The following is a 12,600-nucleotide window of genomic DNA, read 5'->3' as shown; positions in this document are numbered from 1 at the left end:
CTGGGGACAGAGAAATCCAAAGCTGCTGGCATCAGTGCTCTCTGTCCCCGGCAGGTGGGGAGCCGCGGCTCCTCTTGAAGTGGGAGGGAAGCCGCGGCCCCACACCTGCCAGGGACAGAGAACTCCGGGGCTGCGCGCACCAGTGCTCTCTGTCCCCGGCAGGCGGGGAGCTGTGGCTCCTCTTGAAGCGGGAGGGAAGCTGCGGCCCCGCACCTGCCGGGGACAGAGAGCACCGGTGCCCACAGCCCTGGAGTTCTCTGTCCCTGGCAGGCGGGGAGCTGTGGCTCTTCTTGAAGCAGGAGAGAAGCCGCGGTCCTGCGCCTGCTGGGGACAGAGAGCACCGGCGCCCACAGCCCTGGAGTTCTCTGTCCCCAGCAGGCGGGGGACTGCGGCTCCTCTCCCCTGCTGGGCACTAGGCACCAGGGGCACTAGGCGGTGCACCTCAATGCACTGCTTTGGGGACCACCTGACTGATTTGAAACCCTGCATTTAGCGCAATGGGATTTTTTTGGACCCCAAAGATCACGTTAAAGCGGGGTTTCACTGTATGAACACAGAGAACATGAAAAAATGGGGGTTGCCATACCAACTCTAATAAGTCTAATCAATTAATGTAGGCTATTATCAGCAGGAGGAAAAAAAAATCAGGATGGCCCCTTTCAAACAGTTGACAAGAAGTTGAGTAACAGCAGTGGAAAATTAGCATGGGGAAATAGTTTTTAGTTTGTGTAATGAACCATCCACTACCAGTCTTTATTCAAACCTAATTTAATGGTGTCCAGTTTGCAAATTAATTCCAGTTCTGCAGTTTCTTGTTGGAGTCTTTTTTTTTTTTTTTTTTTTTTTTTTTAAGTTTTTTTTGTTGTTGAAGAATTGTGACTTTTTGGTCTGTAATTGAGTGTTCAGGGAGGTTGAAGTGATCTCTGACTGACTTTTGAATTGTATAATTCTTGACGTCTTATTTGTGTCCATTTATCCTTCTGCGTAGAGACTGGCAGAGGGGCATTGCTGGCACATGATGGCATATGTCACATTGGCAGATGTACAGGTGCACGAGCCCCTGATGGTGTGGCTGATGTGGTTAGATCCTATGATAATGACCCTTGAATAGATATGTTGGCAATGGGCTTTGTTGCAAGGATAGGTTCCTGGGTTAGTGTTTTTGTTGTTTGGTGTGTGGTTGCTGGTGAGTATTGGCTTCAGGTTGGGGGGCTGTCTGCAAGCGAGGACTGGCCTGTCTCCCAAGATCTGTGGGAGTGAGGGATCATGCTACAGGATAGATTGTAGATCCTTGATCGTGCACTGAAGAGATTTTAATTGGAGGCTGAAGGTGACGGCTAGTGGCATTCTGTTACTTTATTTGTTGGGCCTGTCCTGTAGTAGGTGAGTTCTGGTTACTCTTCTGGGTACCCTTGATAGAGATCTTGTAGGTGTTTGTCTCTGTCTGAGGGATCGGAGCAAATGCCTCTCCAGCACATCATTAACTTGTGTTGCATTTTCCCAAGTAGTGCCCTGATCCTGCAGATACTTACATAACTGTGCAAAGAAGTTTAGCACCTGTGGAACTGTTTGAAAGATTGGAGCTCAAGGTCATAATCCAAAATCCATAGTAGTAAGTGGAAATCTGCCACTTATTTTAATAGGCTTTGGATCAGATCCGATACAAACAGCTACAGCAGATCTCTAGGTGTGATTTCATATACTGAAGTTTTTTGACGGAAGCAAACTGTTTCTATACAGAGGTGATTTTATTTTTTAGATGTTTGAAGTAAACTTGTGAAAACAAAGTTTTAATGAATGCACTGTTACTTTCACTTTGGTTGCAGCATGTGGCTTGGAAAAGGCATCTATTTTGAAAATTATGCTGATTATGTATTGTATGCAATAATGACCTGCAACAAGTATGGTAAAATATATTTATCCTAGGCAATGCCTTAATACCTGTGTGATGAACATTTTGATTCTATTTATGAAGGAAAAGTACAAAAATTAATATCTAAACATGTATTTTGAATACCAGGAGTATTTGTTTGACAATGTATAAAACATTACTTAATCTCCTATAACTCTTCTGTCTTCCTTGACAGAAAAAGGCCATATGTTTTGTAAATGACATAAAACAATGTAGTCGAATACTTTAATCCATTATTTTCACAAATTCTGTTGCTTATTAAAATTTGCAAGGTTGTTACATGGTTCATGAATAACCAGAAGGAGGGTCAAATATGCATAATATAATCAAGTTGAATGTATTTCAGTTTTGGCAGAACTGATGAGCTCTGTGATGACTGAGGTTTACACTATGCCTTTAGTTTAGATACTTTCTAGTATGTGTTAACACTTGCCACTGCTACCAATGGCTACATGAAATTTAAAGTGACTAAGAAGTTTGTTTTTAATTCACTGTCAATATAGAGATACATTAAAATCTAGCGGAAATAATCCAACAGATTTTTATGGATGATTCAAATGCTGTGTCTGAATGAACATTTAATCCCCTAATGTTTTTACTTAAAAATAATTTGAAGAAATTAATATGCTTGGAATAAAGAATGAAGTCTAAATGGAGTCTAATTATAGATGTGTATTACTGACAGGACTCATTATCATACTTTGTTTATCCCCATTAATCATGTCCAAAAAGTAATTTCATCAGGTACACCAAGTAGTAATATTGAAATAAACTCTAGCAGTAACTAATTATTCACGTTTTTCTTATAATAGTCTATATGTTCTCTGAATTCTTTTGAGAAACATACCTCTTTAATACTAGTACTGAATATAGATGCTAATTCAGCCCACAGATATATGGACCTAATTTTCATTGACTTCAGGTGGAAGCGTGCATGTGCCAGAAAGATAAATCTATCCCTCTGCCCTTCCATAATGAGGTAAGGGGGGGTGTGTGTGTGTGTGTGTGTGAGAGAGAGAGAGAGAGATAGAGAGTACAACTCCCACCTTCCCAGTAAAGCAAAGTCTTATTAGGTGAAAGATGTGAACAAACATTTATTGGGAGGATTTGAGTTTCACTTTGAAGACTGCTTACTGACATGATTTTAATATATTTTCAAGAGCAAAAAATGTGGCAAAGAGCAAACTATATACCTTTAGTCCACGTTAACTGATTTAGAGTAAATGAAGCAACAATATAAGAAAGTATAAAAGCCAAGTCTCCATAGGAGAGCACAGCATCTCACCTCTGTGGAATATTGCATCAGCTCTGCCTCTCAAAATGGCAATTGCCCCTACAAACACTTCTATAGCTTGAAGCTCAGTATAATAATTTACTTTAAACTTTTTATCTAATCAGATCATACAAACATAATGTATGAAGTACAGGCATATAATATTTGAAAATATTTTGAGACAATAAACTGAGTACATTATAAAAACCTATTTGTTTATGAAATAAAGTAAGGGCTTATCTACACCATGTAGCAATGCACACTACAGATCTGTAAATTGTAAAGTGAACTAATGTATTACACACTAACTGGCCCATACAGACTCTCCTGGCTTGCACTAAATTTAGTGGTTGGTATTAAAGTAGCACAATATTTCAGATGACATTTAGTTGCATATCTAAAAGCCTTTAGTTATGGATCAACATTTTTTTTCCAATAGTGGCAATATAAGGTTCCATATTCACTGTCACACTAATTTCCATATTAAATTTACTCAATGTCCTTTTATATGGAAGCTATTTTTAACTGCCAGCATTCATATTTAATCTCGGTTATGACAGTCAAGCTGGGTTCATCACCGCTTTAAAAAAAAAAAAAAAAAAAAAAAAGGTTTGGCAGGCACAAACAAAACACAACCACCCTCCTACCCCCACAGAAAACCCACCAAACCAGATAAATACAAAACTCTTGCCTAACTAATTTGTTACTCTAAAGCTCCGTTGTTCAGTATTTTCTTAAGCGAATTTTACACTGACATCAATAGAGCCAGATTTGTCTGTGGACACTCTGACTTGAGGGAACCTAGAAATATAAAGGAGAATTTCTGCTTCTGTTTAATAAATTTGAGTAAAAACTTCAGCATTTGTCATTTCAGCGCTATGCACTACACATGGACATAAAGAGACCTGGACAAAACAAGAACGCAATTAAATACAACTCTCTCACTATTCCAGATTTAGGCACATCGCCAGAGAGAAGTTAAGACATATGGATGCATATACACAAGGAACAGCTTCTGAATCGCAAAACACTTTCTCCCAGAATAATCCACTCACACTAGAAAAAAAATCCAACATGCTCTTTCAAATACTAACACCAAACTCAAACAAAAGCCTCTCATTTTTAAACTGCTATCCTGTTGAGTCTCATTTCCACATACTGGCCCAAATTAGACTCTGCAGTAACTCCATTGAAGTCAATGGAATTATACAAGAGATAGATTTAACCCATACTGTCAGCAGCTTGTCTATCAATTAGAATTTTGCTAATGAACACAATATGTGCACCAACTATAATAAAAATATGGAAGAAAGCTCCATGTATTATCTTAATCAGAATTCATAGAAATCAAGAGTATAAGCAATGTAAACCTTGTAATTAACATTGGACTAATCTTGTGAAGTGGGGAATGTAAGTTTCCATGGGCAACAAAAAAGATGAACTGATGTTTTAGACCACAGCAGTGTGCAGTTCAGTATGCAATTTTCTTGTTTCAAAAGAAATGAGCCTCTTTCCAGCTACTGTCTGAAACATTAACTATTTCTATTTCTTTAATATGAGAGAACTGGATGTCTGGCTGTTGGCCTTGCTAGTGCCTATTAGTTTGTCTGGTAATGTAATGAAAGGACCTACTTTATATGTTTAAAATTTTTAAAAGTGATTATTGACTCTGGGTATCTCAATTTTTGGGTCCCTCTCTTGAGATGCCTTAAAAGGAGCTTATCTTTTTTTAGAATGATGGACATCTTTCCTCTGAAAACCAGCCCCCTTAAAGTGACTCAAGTTGGGCACCCCAAAGTTAAGGCATCTAAAATCATGAGTTACTTTAAAAAAAATGAGGGCCACTGGTACATAACTTGCACTAGTTTTTATTTATTTTAATTGCTCTGTTGTATAAACATGATAAAACTAGTTCAGCAAAAAGTTTCTAATTTTGGCAGCTAAAAGGCATGGAACCACAATATCATGTTATTCTAATTAGCATCTTGCTCTTCTATTCCCCAAACTCCTGCTTAAATAGTTCAAACTAAGGCATAATTCATCTTTTGAAACATGGGAGTTACAAATTAAAGCTTTATAGTATTTGAAAGATGGCACACTAAGTTCTTCTAGATGTCATAAGGCACAGTTTTCTAGGTCTAGTGGTTCTCAAGATAATGACTGGTAAAATCCTATTGGAATTGAAATGGTAACAAAAGCTATATGTTTGTTAGAATGATGTAATCTCAGTACTAGCCCTTGTGGATTTTAAGATATTAAACTTGAAAATAGTTACTGATTCCGCAGCCCAACACAATCTTTTCACCACTTCTCCAGAAGTGACTATGGCAGACTCCATGGACCAGGGTGCCTTTTTAAATCTTTAGTTCCCCAAATACATACTGTTTGGACATCAGCCTGTGAAACCCTAATTCAGCCTCTTTGTGCCTTTGCTTTATGCTACAGTCTTTAATTACATGATCACTTACTGTTGTTTTTCCACAGGACCCCTGAATCATTCAGTGCACAAATTGGCTTCACAAGGATTCCAAATTAAGGTTGCATCAGCAGCTATCAATCTGGCATTTCCCTAGTTTTTGAGTGCTTAACTTTGCAAATTAAATAATGTTCTTTCAACATAATTTTTGTATACAATATGGATACACTGTACAGATATATATTTTTATTTAAAAATATATACAGCAGCCATACACTTTCAGTCTGAATGTAATGTCTTAAATTTAGATGAAGGGAAATGGTAAGCTATGAATAAACAGAAATATATTAGTGTGAGTTTCTGCTCTAAAATGCTACATCAACTCTACCTTACAAAATGGCAACTGCACCTGCAAACAGCAGACTCCGAGAAAATTAAAGTTGCAATATAGGAAAAGCAAAATGATTTACATAGCTGCAAAGATGATAAACTGATGAGAGGTATGCTAGATAATATAAATTTTAGGGCAGGCTTAGTACAGTTAACCAGATATGAATGGGACTAGACAGAGCAGTAAGGGACTTATTCAGCGACCTTGAAAGTCAAAGCCACGTTGATTTGTTTGTAAGTGTTAAACTTTATTGCCCTCAAAAGTCTAATTTTTCTCACTTCAAGAGCCAGATTCTACTTTTCCCTGACGCAGTCTGCAATGTGAGGAGAGTAGTAAAGAGCCTGTCCCTTTTGCATGGACCATTCAACAACCAGAAAGAATTGGAGTCAGTAGGCTCCTAAACTTCTCCCACAGTGGTGCATGTTTCCTCAAACTGTTGTAGGCTAGACAGAGCTATGGCTCCACACCTTCCATGCACTGACCAGTGGTGGCAATTGGCTGTGTGGAGGAGAAGAATGTGCTGTGTCCCTTTTAATGGGGTAAAGCAGTTTGTGCATTCTTCTGCACAGGGCCGGCTTTAGGAAGTGAGGGGCCGAATTTGAACAGTTTTGACGGGGCTGAAGCAGGGATGACTAGAAAAAAACATGTAAAAAAAACATGTGGGGCTTGTACTCACCGGGCAGCGCTCCGAGTCTTCGGCAGCACTTCGGCAGTGGGTCCTTCACTCACTCCAGGTCTTCGGCAGCACTGAAGGACCCTCTGCTGAAGTGCCGCTGAAGACCCGGAGCGCCGCCAGGTGAGTAAAAATTAAAATGCACCTCTAGCTGAGGAAGGGATTCTCACTGGGCGTGGGGCCCGATTCGGGGGAATTGGTGGAATAGGCCTAAAACCAGCCCTGCCCCTCCATACTCAGAGCTCCAGGAAACCTTTTGAGATCAGAAAGGCTGCTTAAGGGAGCAGAGGAGCCAAATCCCCTAGTTTTGAAAATCTCAGTCTTTGCCTTAATTAAATACAAGACTTCTCAAAAATGTTACAGCAGCTGATGAATATATATATTCAAGTATTTTAATGTAATCCATATGGATATAAATTACTACACATACTAGTCTGAAGAAAGTGTTCTGAAATTGGTGTGTATTTCAGATATTTTTAACAAAAGTTTTAGGAAAGAAGCATAAGTCTTCATGTATGAGGACAGTAGGATGTTGGGAGCAGTTATTAGTTTCTCAGCATTTGTGTGCCAGCTTCTGTTGCTACAGAAACAGTTTTTGATGACCACCTAGTAGCAAGAAATTAAGCTTATAACTGGTCAATCTAGTGACCTAGTGCACAACGGTCTTTTAGAATAGTGACCTGAACCTAAATGACCTAAATCTAGTGACCTGAACCTAAATCAGAAAGTGTTTCTCATTTTTTGTTAAACACTACTAGTCGCTTTTGTGAACAAGGAAAGACTATGTTAGTATACATAAAATTACTTAAGGAACACTCTTACACAGTTCATGTAACTGCAACTATAAAACTTTGATAAAATCTAATAATTAATAAAAGGGTATCAGAAATACCAAATGTGTAGCCTTGTAGGAAATACATATTGAGGAAGAAAAATTAAATATACCCAAATGGTGGGAATAGTTAGAAAAGACTCACATGTGAATGTCAATACGTTTTAATGTTGTAATCCGGAATACATTCTTAAATGAATGACTAATGTAGTTTTATTGGGCTCTTGTCCAGTGAAAGATTGGCACAGGTACAAAACTATATTATATAACTATCAGAATGTAATAGAGATTTCATTATTAAGGCTTTCATCTGTAAAGAAATAAAAAACTTAATGGAGAAATTTCAATAAGGCAAGTTAAAGAGCAGGAATCAGAACTATTCGGTAACCCCTCCCCCCACAACAGGCACATATTCTTTGTTTTGAGAAATGTGATAAAAATACAATTCATAAAATTAATGTCAATTGCAGTATGGCTCTTTCCAATGCCTGACATGCTATATGTTGGGGTATCTTATACTGTGTGCTGGGCTTTCCCACAGCTGCTTTTGTTTTTGATTTGGAATATGCAGAGATCTCATTTGTGGGCAGAGTGAACCCATCACAGAAGATTAAAATCTAGAAGAGAATTGTTAAAGGTTAATTCTAAGTTTCAGGAAGCCAGACTTAAATCTGATATCAGTGCTGGAAGTCCCATGAAGGCTTGTTTGCTACTAGCTCATTTCATTTTGAAAAAGACACCTTTGGTTAATTAAGATGTCTTATTTAGTAGAGCTCATTTGAAATTTGGACACTTTTCACTGAAACAGCTAATGTTTACAAAAAATGGAAAATAATTCATTAAATGTTCACAATTTCTCCCCTGGTTTTAAAGCAACTATCTTATTTAGTTTTGCCAGTTGTTTCACCTGTGATACATAGAATGGTGAGTGTTCCACAACTAAGATTTCTATATGAAATTATTCATAACAGTTGCTACTTGGTGTAAAGTACATCTCAGCATTCAGGTATAATGCTGGATTTAGAGAGTCAAATGCCAAAAACTTAACTAACAACACAGAATTAATGTTACAGCCCCCCGGCAATAAACGTTGTCTTTTGTGCACTTCCACGATGTACAAACACGTACTTCTATTTCAAAGTGATTTTCATGTTCATATTCAGATTATAAAGGATGGGAGGAGAAAGTGTGGCATAGAGAGTAAACATGGCTTTACAAAGGTCATGCAATGGCTAAATGACTGAGCTGGGAAGAAAAGCCAGGTTCCTTGACTCTCAGTCCGGTACCACATCTTGTAGACCATTCTGCTTCTCAAAAGGGGAGGTGGGCTTCATCAGTAATATAGTGTCATTGCTGACCATTCCTGTAGAAGGCCTTAGTGATACAGTATCAGTATATAAATCTGTGGCTTGTTTTGTGAAGCAATAGAACATAATCTTGTACTTAACCTTTGCCTCTTTTACATTATGCTGTCTTATTAATGAATGACAATGGTATTTTGCAAAGAGAATTTTTCAAGTGTTTGATCGTAAGCACTTAAAGTTAGCAAGCACTTCAGTATATTTGCTAAAGACTAATAACAAATACTGCCTTTTTGAGAGACATTTGTCACCAACAGAACTACCCCATTTCCAGTAATATTAGGCAAAAAAAAGCTAAGTAAACTATTGAGTTTGTTGTCAGGATGTTTTGTCCTTAAGTAAGTCCACATTTCCTTCCATCTCTGCCCCTCCCATGCCATGAGGATTGTATATGGAAAAGATAAGTACACAAGCTGTGTCACATTTGGCAAAATGACACCTATGATATGAAACTACATGTGTCTTGTTGGAATTCTGTTGAACTCCTACATTAATTTGGAATTATAGGCACAAGAATTTCTTGTTTTCAATCAGTCAGATTTCTATTTTTCATGTATTCTTCATGAAAATATGGGCACTGTGCAAGTTAATACCACATACACACACAATTCTTAAAAAATCATCTTCATTGACTTTCATAAGGAAAAAAGTAACATAAGCATTCAGACATTTTTTCCATTGTATTGCCCACAATTAGAAAACTATCATTAAGTGTTACAGATATTCTCAAAATTAGTAAATTAAGTCAACATCTCAACAAATAGTGCATTTAAATATTTTTGCTGAGCATATAATAATGTGATTTCAAACAATTAGCACAAAATAAACATCCTTCCTGATACAGTTCATATAAAATATGAATATTAAGTAGAAGTATCTAATTATAAATAGCATGAGATAATATGTACTGTACAGAGGTGTGCAGATATTATAGTGACAGATAAAGAACCATAATAGATAACTCATTTGATGTAAGAAGCATTATGATGGATTGAAAATTCCAGTTAAAACTGAGTGTAGCTTCATTAAATCCTGAGTGTGCTAAACAGATAATTTAGGGTTTTCCTATGAACATTCTGTATATAATTTTGAGATGGTTTCCACTCTTTTGGTAAAATAGTTGTTTGCTTATCTTGTACATATGATTATATTTTTCCTGTTTAACTTCTTAATATTTCCTTTATATGCCTCTTTATATTCTAATGATTTACATTCAGGAAAAATGGATTTTTATCCCCATAGTAGAATTACTCAGACTTTCAACCCTGATTTTTGTGTGGGGTTCAGGATTCTGTGTAAACCTCACAGGTAAGTCTACAAGCATACACTGCCTAAACCAAGCTTTTGGCCTGAGACTTCACCTTTGGGAGAGTAATCTATGCCCTCATGGCTTACTGTGAATCAGTAGCTCTGGGGGACATGGCTGCTGAAATTGAAAAATAATATAGAAAATTATGATGATGAATAGTTTGGTTTCGGGGGGAAGAGAGATGGGTCCCATTTGTGAAGGCAGTAAATAAAACAATTCCTTACTTCCTGAAAACCAACACTTTCTAGGTAGGGGCTATATTTTATTGAGATTTATTTTATTTATTTGTTTGTTTGGCTAAAGTAATTTTTTCACCCAAATGGCAGAGTAAAGCTGCCATTTTCCATCGTAGGCAGGATTTTTGAATGGAAATTATCTGAGTTTGTTTGATTAAACTTTTATATGAAAGGATACAGAGGAAGCTTCTTTTGTCCGTAACATCATTTTACTTGTGAGATACAGTGAGAGACTCTTCTGTCTCAGGAGAGGGTAAAATGGGAAATCCACGTTTTAATTGCATTAGAAGTACTTCCGTTTATCTGCAATAAAATTAATTTCATTGAGGTTTTTTTTAGCATATGTAACAGAACTAAACCAAAAGTTACTCTCATTTTTTTAACCTATGGGGATTCATATTTCATATTGTGTGGAGTAAGGAGAATGCTGCAACTGTGAGGGGCTGCTTTTCATTTTGAGTTTTGGACTGGCAAGAACACAGAGCTCCAAAGCAATCTCCACTGCTCTGTCCTCACTGCTGTTCTCTCCCCCAGACAGACCTCACTTACTATTTTAAATGCTCAGCAACCTGCAAAATATATCTCTATCTCACAGGCAGCAATATATCTCAGTAACTTGCTCCTCCTTTACCACTTTCCTTAGGGGTTGCTGAGTGGCTACTCTGCATCCTTGAGGTGTGAGGAAGGCCTTCTGCTCCTATTATCCTGCCAGAGATCTTGTGGCGAGCAGAAAGCCATATGTTTGCACAGTGGGCAACAAAGGTGTAGGAAACAGTACCAATTGACTAAAACTGGGATCCAAAAGATCACCATGTTACAGTTCTATACACAAAGAGCAACCACATCTTCTCGATGTGAATGGTTGATTTTAGGGGAAGGGCAACCAACAAAACAAGAGATAACAAAAATAAGGTCTCCATGAGACACTGCACACTATGCATCTCTTCAACAGGTCGCAGTAACTGTATGTCACAAAGAAATGGCTAGTCCTTAAGACAAATGGATTTTACAAATATGCCTTTATTTGCTGTGTGCTGCTCCTGTACGCAAGTTCCATAGCTAAATATATCACCTGAGAACCACCTAGAATCAGTTGTGAAGCATCCAGCTGTGTGCATGTGGGATTCATGCTACTCATAACACTAACTTGTATTGTTAGTGGATCAACCCTTTTAGTGACTTCAGGCTCCTACCACTCTTGGGGGCAGATTCACAATTCTGTTTAGTAAAGAACTTTTGCTTTCAGTTCCATAACTGAATAAGACGTGCATCTTCTATAATGGCAGATATAGGCCCTCTGGGGACAAAATTATTCCAATATCCTCTAATTACCACCTTTCCAAAGCCAGGAAGGCAACCAGCGGAAGTTTACTGAGTATAACTGATTCCTTCTGTGTGGTCTGATTATCAGCGAGGGGAAGGCAGTTAAGTTTGCCCAAAAACCAGGCAGGGAAGGCAACGGTTCATTGTATTCCCCTATTAAAAGGTATGATTGTGAGAATGAGGTTGGGTTGGAGAGAGACCTTCAGGGAGATGATTACCAGAAATGTTAGGAAAAATTGTCAAATTCAAGACTTTCAAAGTTTGGTTCCCTTTTGTAGTGTTCAAAACAGACCATTTTTGTTTTCTTTTGTTTTTCGTTAAACTATTTTATCAATATTTTTATTGAACCTGTCAGGAAAGCTGTTGAGGTAATGACCTAAACCTAACATTTTGGTAAATGGAAAAATTCAGTAATAGTTTTTGTTTTGATTAAAAATTTTAGAAAAATATACGATGGGATATGGAATACTGTGTTACATTTTAATGTCCACACTTTAAAAAATGATCAACTGAAAAACACTAAGTATGTTTCAAGGTCTGGAAAATGCCTTGTGGAGGGAGACTAAAGCTCAGTCTATTGAGTTTAGCAAAGAGAAGATTATGAGGTCATCTCTACGTGTGAATATTTGCACCTATTTAAAGTGTTGTGTGTTTATCCTTGTGCATGACTATTTGTAGGCATCTGGTAGGGGCTAACTTTTTCAGATTTTGCACAGATATTTAGCATGTGAGTTTTGAAAACTTTATCTTGTTTAGTGGGCATAACACAAGAATAATCGCTACATAGTAGGCAAAGGCAAAAAATAAAATTACCTCATACTCATTGCCTTTTTGGTCTACAAGAAAAAAAGTGCTTAAATTTAGGTCACAATGG

The sequence above is a fragment of the Chelonoidis abingdonii genome, chromosome 1 (assembly GCF_003597395.2).
Source record: "Chelonoidis abingdonii isolate Lonesome George chromosome 1, CheloAbing_2.0, whole genome shotgun sequence".
NCBI lineage: Eukaryota > Metazoa > Chordata > Testudines > Testudinidae > Chelonoidis > Chelonoidis abingdonii.
The sequence above is the reverse complement of the archived record's forward strand: the minus strand, read 5'-3'. Positions refer to the sequence as shown.